Genomic DNA, 12775 nt, shown 5'->3' on the forward strand with positions numbered 1-12775 from the left:
GTTTGTGTCACACAGACATTTGGGGGTCACATCACTCCCATGGTGACCATCTGGAGCTGCAGGCCACCATCAAATAGAGGCAACTAGTCTTTCTCACTCCAAGGTAGTTAAACACATTCTAGCCCAGCCTTGTTTTTATATTGTTTTCCTTACCAGTGGTGTGAACATATAAAAGTCACTTTGCTTGAAAGAACCTCGTTGAACATTCTAACTTACGCTTTAAAAAATGATTTCCTATCTGCTTTAAGAATTCTAATGAGTTCTATAATAAGTGGACACTTGAAGATAAAACCATATTCAGCTGTATGAACAAAGAAATAAAATCTATTGCAGTTAGCTATCAGATTAGATATTAACTCATTAATCAATTTTTACTTAAATCATACATCTTCCCCCAAATGAATGGTTATTCTGTGAAGCCATTTTGATTCCTGAGCACTGCTTTCCCTAAAGTCAGTCAGTTTCTCTGACTCCTTAAAGTCATGAGGCACATTAAAGGATATCCAATTTCATTGGTCTAAGCTGAGTGATCACAATTCATCAAGGCATGAAAAGTCTGTCCAGTCTTGTGGAATATCATTAAATGGTTCAAGGACGTTTCTAATCTTAATGATGGCCAAGGGGGAGCAACTATTATGATGATGAATGGGAATGAATATCTGGAGAAAGTTCAAGGCATGTTCTACTTACAAAGACTAATACACGTTGTTTATCTAAATCATCCAACTGATTAAAGAAACACACAAAGCCCAAGACAGTTAAAAGCAGAGAACCAAATAGGGTTTGACCTACCCTGGTATATTTATCGCTGACCATGTCATGCGTGTAAAATGTATTGCTCCACCAAAATGCTGTGTATATAAATCGGGAGGGTCTTTTGAGACTGATGTTGAGTAATATAGGCTGTCCAGTTTATTGCCTGGCTAAATATTTATATAAAATGAGTTCATTGATGGTGGGGAAGCCTCCATAAAAGGAGTCTTTCAATGTTAGTGATTAGCTACAACGCCTAAGGCTTAGCGAGAGCTAGGTGGTGGTGATTTTGGTACTTCCACACCTAAAACCAATTCCTGAGCTCCTCAGTGTTTTTAGTCCCTGAGCTGAGTTGAATTGTGTGTGTGTGTGTGTGTGTGTGTGTGTGTGTGTTTAGCCAAGTAAGGCCATACCCTCTTGGTACCAAGATGAGTGCAGAGTCTGTAAGAAAAGAGGAAATGCTTTTTTGGTGCACACCTGGAAGAGTGCTCTTTGGAACCATCTTTCATTGGGAGAACATGTCTATTCAACGCACACTTCGTTCAGGGCAGTCAATGCTGGGAAATTGGGAAAGGCTCATTTTATATTATAAAGGCCAGAGAATGAATCTCTTATGCAGGGGACTTGTTTTTGGCTAACCTTACCCTGGGCAGGAGGAGGAAAAATCAACCACATAGGTGACTGGGGGGACGTTGGGCCATGATCCAAAGACTTAATCATAGTAAATATCTTTTCAGTAGGTCTAGGAGTGGTAGGTCATTGGGCTGAAATAGTGCAGCCATTGCTTAAAGGATAGCTGGAGTTCTTCTTTAGAAGCTGGAATTCTCGAAGATTTAGAATTAAAGACGTTCTTCACTTGGATTCTGAGACACTTAATGCTTCTGGTTTTCCTCATACTTCCCTCATTTCTTCTTCTCAGTATCCTTTTATGGTTTCTCTTCTCTCCCGCTGAACATTGGTGGTCCTGGGGCTTGGTTCTCAGCCCTTTTTTCTCTGTAGATGATTTTATCTAGTCTTATGGCCATAAGTATTGTGCCCCCAAATCTCCAGCCTGAACGCACCTAAACTGTACACTGCTGACCTGGTATGTCCACTGTGACTCCTAACAAAGCATTTCATAATATGTCCAACACAGAACACTTAGTTTCTATCTCCCCATCCCCTGACCCCCAGGCTTGCTCCTTCCCCGGAATTCACCATTTCAACAATATTGATGTTTACTCAGTGGCTCATGTGCAAAATCTACAAGTTGCCTTTGAGTTCTCTCTTTTCCTCCTCTGTGCAATGCACACCCTGAGCTATAGCATGAGGAGCTGGCTGACTCAGAAAGATGCCTCCTAATCTGGTCTTGGAAGATGCAGTAGGTAGGGCACCTGATGAACAGCAAACTACTCCATGTCACTTCCAAGTTATTTTTTCTCTCAGTGGGCACAGATATTTCAGTGGAGATAACCATTTGGCCCATCTCAGGGGTCAAATATGTAGACTTCAAATCCAGGGTCTTTGTTTACAAAAGTAGGAGTCTCAGTCCAGCTCATAAGCCAATGGACAGGAGCACCGGGCAAGCTGCTGTGCATCAGGTGGACCTTTGCTACCTGTCCATCTTTGGCCACTACAAGTGCAAAAGATGGGAGGAGAACTACCAAAACTAAATCAGTACCTGCCCCTCTCCCAATGGCCATGGCACTATTTATCTCCATCTCCTGGCATCTTTCCTTCTCTAAGGAATTTCTTCCCTTCCTAACCTTGCTTCACTCCTCAGCTTAGTGCCATTGAGAAAACATGGCTTGTCCGCCCTCCACAGATCCCAGGCCAGCACTTTCATATTTCTTACTTCATTTTTCATAATCAAACATGTTATAATGAAGAAATGGAATTCTTTGTTGAAATTATGGTGAAAAACATTTCTTTATTACTGGAACTACAAAAGTAATACTTGATTTACTAGACAAGGTTTTAAAAAATCAGACAAGGATTAAAGTGAAGTTCCTTTATAATCCCATCACTGAGAAGTAATCACAACACTTAACATTTCAAAGTGTTTTCCTTCCACCTTTTTTTTTTTTAGTGAATTTATATTTGGAAGAAAAAAAATATACCAAATTTTATCTGGAATTGGACCTTTTTCATGAGTTATTATACACAAACCTCCTCATAGGAAGAAACTGGCATTCCTGATAAATGCAGAAGCAATTTTCTGATGAATTCTTTCTTTTTGGGGGTAGGGGGGAGGGAGGATGAGAGAGAAAGGATCAGGGGCAGAGGGAGAGAGAAAATCTTAATGAAGCAGACTCCACGCCCAGTGTGATGCCTGAGGCAGGGCTTGATCTCATCCTGAGATCATGACCTGAGCAGAAATCAAGAGCCAGAACTTCACTGACTGAGCCACCCAGGCACCCCAATTTCCTGATGAATTCTGATGGGATTAAGATCATGTCTGAAAAACCAGTTACTCATCCTCCCAGGTGACTGTCCACTGACTGTCAGTTAAGATTCTAAAGATCTTTAACTAGACATTTCTTTCATTTGGTATCTAGTCTAACAATGATTAATTACTTAACCATTTCTTCTCCCCACCAGAATTCTGTCAGTCTTTGGATTAGCCCGATGTATATAGTTCTTTTCTCTGCAGCAAGACTGACATAAAACTTTGACTCAATCAAATTTGGAGTAAAGTTCACCAATCTCATTGGAAAAAAATTTCTTCCATTCTCAGTTCATTTAAAAGAAAAAAAGATCAATTTCATGTAGTTAAAACTTATGTAGATAAAATAGACCCATTTCAAATGTACAGTTCAATGAATTTTGACAGACATATCTTCCTGTGTAACTGCCACCACAATCAAGATGCACATTTTTATCACCCCAAGAGGTTCCCTAATGCCCCTTTGCAGTCAGCCCCTCTTTACTTCTGGCTCTTAGTAACCATTATCTGTTTTCTGTTATTATCAATTAGTGGTGTTTTTTTTTTTCCTTTTATAGAATTTCATGTAAGTGGAATCGTGGTATATATTCATTTGCATCCAGCCTTTAGAATGTGTTTGAGAGCTGCATCCCTATTGTTGCATATAGCAGTAAGTTACCTATTGCCTCTGCTGTTTAGTGTTCCACTAGTGAATATGCTGCAATTTATTTATCTATTCTACTGTTGGTGAGAACCAAGTTGTTTTCAATTCGGGGCTATTAAGAATAGTGCTGTAGGGTGCCTGGGTGGCTCAGTCAGTTAAAAGTCTGACTCTTGATTTTAGCTCAGATCATGATCTCATGGTCATGGGATCGAGCCCTGCATCCGGTTCTGTGCTCAACTTGGAGTCTGCTGCTCTACCTGCTTGTGCTCTCTCTCAAATATATAAATAAAATCTTTTAAAAAAAGAATAGTGCTGCTAAGGATATTCATATTTAAGTCTTTGTGTAGGTGTATGTTTCATTTCTCTTGGATAAATACTTAAGAGTGAAAATCCTGGGTTATATGGTATTTTACATTTATATAAAAATATAAATATAAGATATTGCCAGACTTTTTTAGAGTGGTTAAGATCTTCCATTTTTACCATGACTGCTTCTTACCAGGAAAAAGGGAGTTTAACAGTGAAAAACATGGATATGTTATTTTTTCTCTTTGGTTCTCTTCCTTTTGAAATATATTTGTCTTTCTTTTTCTTTTCTGTGAAAGAGAAATAGCCAGAAGAAACAAAATGGTTATCTAATCCTGAAGATAAAGGAACTGAAGAGAATGCTAATGAATTCCTAACCTATTACCAGTGAATTTTTCCTTCAGCTTGCAAAATTGTCCTTCATACTACACTTGAGACCCAATTTTCAGACCTGGAGATTACTCATTCCTCCTAGCTCAGCCCAATGGACTAATCCTTTGCAGATTTCCCATAGTAGGCCTATTAAATGTTCCTTTGGCACCACATCCCTTCCTTTATAGCATTAGCACAATTTATAGTAATTTATATTTGTGGAATTCTTGATTAGTGTCTTTTTTCCTTACTTCATGAAATGAGGAACCAAGATTCTTTAACCCCCCTGGCTCGTAGTAGGTCTCAAAAAAATTTTTTTAAATGAATGCACAAATGAATGAAAGAAATGTAAAATAGGTTATCAGAACAAGACTGTGAAGCTAACAGTTGTGACAGTACACAAATGATTAAAATGCATGTATTTGTTGACTGCCAACTCCCTAAAAAGATCATAGCAGGACTCTGCTGATCAAACAAAGCTGTTTATTACTTACTGCAATAGAGGAGAACGCCACCTTGACAAAGCCTTAGTAGTAGCTTCAGAGGGAAAGGTCCAGGCAGGTATGTGTAGAGTTTTAGATCTGGTTTTGAGTGGTTTAAGACAGACCTTTCAATGTGGGGATTGCAAGCAGGCAAAGTTCACAGAAAAGTAAGAGTTCTATTTTTTTTTTTTTTTTTAAGATTTTGTTTATTTACTCATGAAAAACACAGAGAGAGAGAGGAAGAGAGAGAAGCAGACTCCACGCAAGGAGCCCAACGTGGGACTCAATTCCAGGACCCCAAGATCACACCCTGAGCTGAAGGCAGGCACTTTAATCGCTGAGCCACCGGGCATCCTGAAAAGTAAGGGTTCTAGAGCAAAGTATGCTTTGATAAGCAAGTAGATCTGTCCCACAGAACAACTTTTGGCCTGACAAAGGGGGCTGATTGAATAGTTCATTGTTTGAAAATAAGTATTTACTTACAGGAAGATCCTGGAGGAAACATTGAGGTTATTTACTGGACAAGAATTTCCTGGAACAAATAGTAAAGTCATGTTGATGTAGGCTTAGTCTGTGAGTTAAGTTATGAGGCTGCTGACACTCCCAAAACCCAGTTCTTTAAGACTAAGCAGAGAAAGGCAGATTACTTCTCTGACTTCTTTTTTTTTTTTTTAATTTTTATTTATTTATGATAGTCACAGAGAGAGAGAGAGAGAGAGAGAGAGAGGCAGAGACATAGTCAGAGGGAGAAGCAGGCTCCATGCACCGGGAGCCCGATGTGGGATTCGATCCCGGGTCTCCAGGATCGCGCCCTGGGCCAAAGGCAGGCGCCAAACCGCTGCGTCACCCAGGGATCCCCACTTCTCTGACTTCTATATGCTGAATGAAGTGACTATTGCTTCACAATGATTGCTCATATTGTTGATTGTTAAATCTGGAAAAATCTGTAGGCATGACTGGAATACTAGCTACTGCATTCCCACCTCTTGAATTTAAGCCATAAAACTTCATATTATATAAAATACTTACTAACATCTCAACAGCAAGATACAGATTTGTGAGGCTTCTCTCTTTCTGCCCTTTCTCTGACTTTTCTTTATTTTTTGATTTATGATTGCTTTAGGAAATAAAACTTTAGTTTCCTGTCAAGAATCCAGTGGGAATAAAGAATGAGAGGAAGTACCAACAGCACATTGGTATAATAGCATATGATTCTAATGATGTCTCAACATTTAGGAAGCAGTAGTGGTTAAGGTATGAGCAAGGTTGTGCATGGTATCAACATAGCTATTTTGCTGCAAAGTGAGGAACAGCAAGCTCTCTATTAGACTTTTTGGGGATGGAGGATCTCCTTGATCAAGATAAACAAGACTGGAGCTTAGGAGGAAAGAGAGCAGAAAGAATTAGAGACACATTCAAATGTAGCTGAGTTAAGTGGCCATCTCCCCACCAATCAGTTCCCTAGCCACATCATGAACCATTCACTTGGTCAAGATGGAAGACAGAGCCAGTCCATAAAGCATTCCAAAGGCACCATCATATTACACATAATTCGTGGCCAAGGCTTGACACACAGTGTTGAAGGAAGCATGCTAGGGCTTGTGCAATTCCCCAGCCACATGTATGGTGGGATAGGGTTGTAGGAAACTTTCTGGCCATGGAAAGTAAACATCTCACCTCCAAAAGGGCAGAGTCCTGCAAACACCATGAAACAAAGACTCAGTATTGTGAATTGAGCCAAGAATTTCCCAAAAGGGAGGGTGGAGCTGGGGCATGGCTTTCCTTCTCTTCCCTTGTGTAATATTGTCACATCATCTGGGGGTAGTGTGTGCAGAAGGGAGCCTTTAGAAAGTTGGCTTTACTATATTTATGGCTCCCCTCAGCAACTAAATCCTTGTTCTCTGATCTACAGCTTGGCAGCCATAATTTCTCTCTCCCTTTTTAAGTTGTTTTGTTTTTTTGTAAAGTATATGGACATAATTTAAAAATTAAAGAAGCCCCCAAAGAACAAGGACCTTACCACTTCCTACTGCCAAGTCCTGCTGCCTGAGACCTACCTGCTTTCAACTATTTTTTTTCCTAGTATTTATCTGTTTCCTTATACTTTTTTTCTGAATTATTCATTTTAAATCCTGTGTGTTGGGCAGCCCTGGTGGCTCAGCGGTTTAGTGCCGCCTTCAGCCCAGGGCGTGATCCTGGAGACCTGGGATTGAGTCCCACATCGAGCTCCCTGCATGGAGCCTGCTTCTCCCTCTGCCTGTGTCTCTGCCTCTCTCTCTCTCTCTATCTGTGTCTCTCATGAATAAATAAAATCTTAAAAAAAAAAAAAAAAACAACCCTGTGTGTTGACTTCCTGCAAAGGACACAGACTTTTGCACACTCTCTCCCCTTTCCTCTCTCCCTATTTTCATAATTCTGACACAATTTTTAATTAAATCAATTGCCACTATTCATGTTGTTATGGTTGCCAAATATGGTCTCCCCCAGAACCAAGTAGGGAATAATGATTATCTTTCTTGCCCAATGCTTCATTTTATTGTTGCTTTCCTCTTGCAGGGTTTTCTGGGTCCTACCTTAATTTTTCCCATCCAATCTGTCAACACCCACCCATTAATAGCTTTTCCAAAAGCTCAAATATGTCAGATAATTTATTCTACTTTCTTCCTGTATGGTCTTCCTGCGAAACCCCTGCATTCTCCTGTTTTGATGCAGTCTTTAGGGCTGCTGCATGGTTTTTATCCTGGAGTATTTTTTCACCATTGCCCTGTGACTTCCTCTTTGGGTTGCCTCATTTTTGGATCCCCACATCTCTCACTTTCTTGACTTACTCCCTCCTTTTGTAACATCATCTTCTCTAGTAGTTTCCTAAGATACAGCACATGGGAGGCACTAATTTTTTCAGTCCAGAGATGTGTCTGAAATGTCTTTATTCTTCCTCATACGATAATTTATAATTTGGCTGTATGTAGATTCCTGGTTGAAACTCAATTGCCTTACTGTCTTCTAGCACACTTATTGCTGTGACTAGCCCAATGCAAGTTTCATTTCCAATCCTTTGTAAGTGATGTTTTTTCTTCTTCTCTCTGGGATAGCTTTTAGGATATTCTCTTTATTTCCACAAGTCTCACAGTACTGGTCACTCAGCTGGCCTTTCATTCTCACGGCATGCTCTTGAATAATGGAATTTTTCTTTTATTGTTTCCTTAATAATTTATTTCCTCCTCCATTCTCTAAGTCTTTGGAATAACTATTATTTGGATATTGGATCTCCTACATTGATTCCCCAAGACTCTTATCAATCTTTATGAAAAATAGTTTTCTATTTGTTCTACTTCCTGAGAGGTTTCACCAATTTTATTTTCCGAGCCTTTTGATTTTTAAAAATTTTAGCCACCCTGTTTTAAATTATATAAGAGTTCTTATTATTTCCTTCATTATTTTTTATAGTTTCCTCTTCTTGTCTCATGGATGCAATATCTCTTTTCAATCCAAGGATATTAACTTTAGTGGGATTTTTATAGTTTTCTTCTGATCTCTACATTATCTCCTTGACCTTTGTGTTTTTCTCCCTAGTTCTTCATTTTGGCTTTTGGCTTTTATGTTAGGAGACATTCCTCAAATATTTGGTGGTCTTTGGCTCTCTGTTCCTATTTCTAGTGAAGTACTTAAGACATGATTGGAAGCTTTATATGCAAGAAAGGCTTCACAGTGGAGTCAGGCCAGTTGCTCTTTGGGAGGACTCCCAAATGTCAGTCAATTTCCCCATTGAAGAGTCTTCTAATTCTCTTACCAGAGGCTTGCCTAACTGCTGGGGCACTAGGGGTGCATAGCCCACTTCCTGGAGGTGTGGATGCCTGAGCCTGCTGTGAAAGCCACATTACCCAAAGTGCTGAGTGTGGCACTGGTGGTACATGAGTTGACTTCAGGGCGTGAATGGCTAAAATTTTTCCTTATAATATATCTGCTCTACTATGTGCTGGCAAGAATATAATTAGCACACCAAACCCATGGTGTCAGGGATAAGATCACATAAAGCAAGCTAAGTAAATGAGAGTGAGTCATGTTCAAAGTATTAAGATCAATAATAGTATAGGAAGGATAGAGACAAGGCAAAATCTCAAGAAAGCAGTACTCAAATGATGGATGTTTGGGAGACACTGTAATAAAGAAAAGGAAGGTATCTTTTATTACATTAAAAGAGTGTAGAAAGGGGACTCCATGTGGAATTGATGGACAAAGCAAAGGAACAGAGATGTAAGGTAGGGAAATCACAAGTCTCTTTCTGTGTGTTTGGAGAGTGGTAAGAGGTGGTCAAGGGCTAGGTTATAAAGAACCATGAATTTTCCTAAGTATTATTTTATTTATTATTTATTTTTGATTTAAATTCAGTTAGCCAACATATCATAAGTGTTATATTAAAACATTGGTTTGATGGCTATACAGTGTCTGAGTCCAAGAGGCAGCATGGTTACTCATTGTGGCCAATCCAAGTCAAGTGAGTAAGTAATTATTTGCATTTGAATTATTTATGACAATTAAAAAAGGATATAGACTGATTTTCTGCTGTCACACAGGAAGCACTGATGTGTCTCCTGCTCCACCCCTCTCACCCCACCCAGCCCACATGCCCATCACTTCATTGGATGTAGTATCCTGAGTGAATGTGAATTTATTTTAACCCAAATCTCCAGAATCCTTAGCCACATTATAAAATGTTTAATGCATTCTTAATGAGTGTACGTGTGATAAATTTTGGATTTCTTATCATTGTAGATATTCCTGCATTTTCTTCATCTATACAAGTTAGATAAACTCTGGAATCCAACACAGCAATTCAAGTGTTCTGTAATTGCACTGTCCAATGCAATAGCTACTAAGTTGCATGTGACTGTTCAATAAAATAATTAAATAATTAAACTAGTTAAATTAAATAAATTCAGGGTCTCAAAATAACCACATTTCAAGTGCCTTCCGATGTCATGTGACAAGTGACTACAGTATGGCATATCAAGATATAGAAAATTTTTCTTAAAGATTTTATTTATTTACTTATAAAGTAAAGAGAGAGAGCACAAGCAGAGGGAGTAGCAGGCAGAGGGAGAACGGAGAGAAGCAGGCAGAGTAGCAGAGCGGGGAGAAGCAGACTCCCCACTGAGCAGGGAGCCTAACGTGGGGCTCAATTCCAGGACCCTGGGATCATGATCTGAGCCAAAAGCAGATGCTTAACCCAGGCACCCCTCAAGATATAGAACCTTTTTATTACCAAAAATTCTCTTAGATAGCACTGTCCTGTGGTTACACAAAACCTATCCTTTTTCACTGAGATTTAATGGATATATAACATTATATTAGTTTCAGGTGTATAACATGACCATTACATATTTGTACAAAGCCTACTTTTAAATTTTAAAAAATCTTAAGATAAAAGTAACCACCACCACAATCATGATGCAGAACAGTTCCATAATTCCCCAAATTCCTTCATGGTACTCTTTTAGAGGCAACTCTCTTACTACCCCAAGTAATTACTAATCTATTGTCACTTCCTATAGTTTTACCATTTCAAGGATGTCGTGTAGATACAATCAAATAATATGTAATTTTTTTTTTTTTTTAAGTAGGCCCTTTGCCCAGTGTGGAGCCCAACACAGGACTTGAACTTATGATTCCAAAATCAAGCTTGGAATCATGAGCTGAGATCAAAAATTGGATGCTTAACCAACTGAGCTATCCAGGTGCCCCAATATGTAACCTTTTGAGGCTAGCTTCTCCCACACAGGTTAGTGCCTTTAAGATATATCCAATTTGTTGCATGGACCCAAGTCTTCAGATCTGAATAATATTCCATTATATGGTGGTTTCACAATTTGTTAATCAACTTACCCACTGAAGGACATCTTGCTTGTTTCCATTTTTGGAGTTTATGAGTAAAGCTGCTGAAACATTTGTGATCAGGTTTCTGTGTGAATATAGATATTTATTTCTTTAAGATAAATATCCAGGAGTAGGGTTGTTGGGTCATATGGTAGGTATATGCTTAATTTTACAAGCAAACTTTTCCAGAGTGGCCATACTAAATTGCATTCCCAACAGCAGGTGTGTGAGACTTCCACTATCTCTGTATCATTGTTAACCCTGGTATTGTCTTTTTTTTTTTTTTTTTTTTTGCCATTATACGGTAGTATCTTGTATTAATTTGCAGTTCCTCAATGCCTTATTCTGTTTTGCTTATTTACTGTCTATATTTTCTTTGGAGAGAGGCCTATTCAAATCTTTTGCCTATTTTAAAATTAGATTGTTTGCTTTCATATTGTTGAGTTTTGAGAGTTATTTATATATTCAGGTTATAATTTCTTTGTCAGACACATGATTTGCAAATATTTCTTCCAGTCTGTACCCTTGTTTTACTTTCTTTCTTTTAAGAGTTATTTATATATTCAGGTTATAATTTCTTTGTCAGACACATGATTTGCAAATATTTCTTCCAGTCTGTACCCTTGTTTTATTTTCTTTCTTTTAATAGTGTCTTTTATGGAACAAAAATTTAAAATTTTGATGGTTCTGATTACTATTGCTTTATAATAAATCTTAAATTTAGATAGCATGATTTGTCCAAATTTATTCTTCTTCTTCAAAATTGTTTTGGCTGCTCTAGTTGCTTTTATTTCCAAATGGATTTTATTTTATTTTTTTCAACTAGCTGCGTTCTTTTTTTTTTAATTATAAATTTATTTTTTATTGGTGTTCAATTTGCCAACATACAGAATAACACCCAGTGCTCATCCCGTCAAGTGCCCCCTCAGTGCCCATCACTCATTCACCCCCACCCCCCGCCCTCCTCCCCTTCCACTCCATATGGATTTTAGAGCCAGTGTTATTTTATCCCCCCCAAAAAATCCTACTGGTATTGGGATTGAAATTTAGTCAAATCCTTAGATCATTTGGGTCAAAAATTAACATCTTGACTATGTTGAATCTTCCCACTAATGGATGTGGTGTATCTTTTTTTTTTTAAGGTTTTATTTATTTATTTGAGCTGGTAGGGGGAGGGGCAGGAGGAGAGGAACAAGCACTGAGCAGAGAGCTTGATGCAGGGCTCGATCCCAGGATCCTGATATTATGACCTCAGCTGAAGTCAGATGCTTAACCGACAGCCACCCAGATGCCCCTGTGGTGTATCTTTCTACGCATTTAGATTTTCATTGATTTCTTTCACTGCACATATTTCTTTCTCTGCACATATTTTTTAGATTTCTACATAATTTGTAATTTTGGAACTACTGTAAATCTTATTTTTTGATTTCTAATTGTTGATTACTAGTATAAAGTAGTATGATTGGGGTTTTTTTCTTTCTTTTTAAAATTTTGTTATATAATTTTTTTTAAGTAAACTCTACCCCTAATATGGGGCTCAAACTTATGACTCCAAGATCAAGAGTTACGTGTTCTACCAACTGACCCAGCCAGGCCCCCCTGATTGATTGTTTTTAAATGTTGACCTTGTATCCTGTGACTTGATAAGCTCATTTATTAGTTCTAGATATTTTTTGTAGATTCTTTGCAAATTTCAATACATACTAACATATTACATGTGAATGAGCAGAATCTTCTTTTAAATATGAGGGTTTTGGCAAGAATCTTCTGAGGGATCAGCTAAAACTTTCAAGTCATGTAAAACAAAGCTGGGTTTTTTGATCCCTTTTTCTTTTTTTTTTTTTTAAGATTTTATTTATTTATTCATGAGAGACAGAGAGAGAGAGAGAGAGGCAGAGACATAGACAGAGAAGCAGGCTC

At 38.3% G+C, this 12775-nt stretch overlaps 1 protein-coding gene across 2 annotated transcripts in view; it reads left to right on the top strand.

Moving 5' to 3' along the window:
* TASP1 (taspase 1) overlaps window positions 1-12775 on the top strand; it is a 315133-nt gene that overhangs the window by 271394 nt on the left and 30964 nt on the right. The window contains exon 14 of one of the 2 annotated variants that reach the window (XR_007405535.1): window positions 5181-5342. The exons of the other annotated variant lie outside the window; for it this stretch is intronic. The gene's annotated coding sequence lies outside the window, so the exon portion shown is untranslated. The remainder of the gene's footprint in view (window positions 1-5180; window positions 5343-12775) is intronic. 2 annotated transcript variants of the gene reach the window in all.

Source organism: Canis lupus, chromosome 24 (assembly GCF_003254725.2).
Source record: "Canis lupus dingo isolate Sandy chromosome 24, ASM325472v2, whole genome shotgun sequence".
Lineage (NCBI taxonomy): Eukaryota > Metazoa > Chordata > Mammalia > Carnivora > Canidae > Canis > Canis lupus.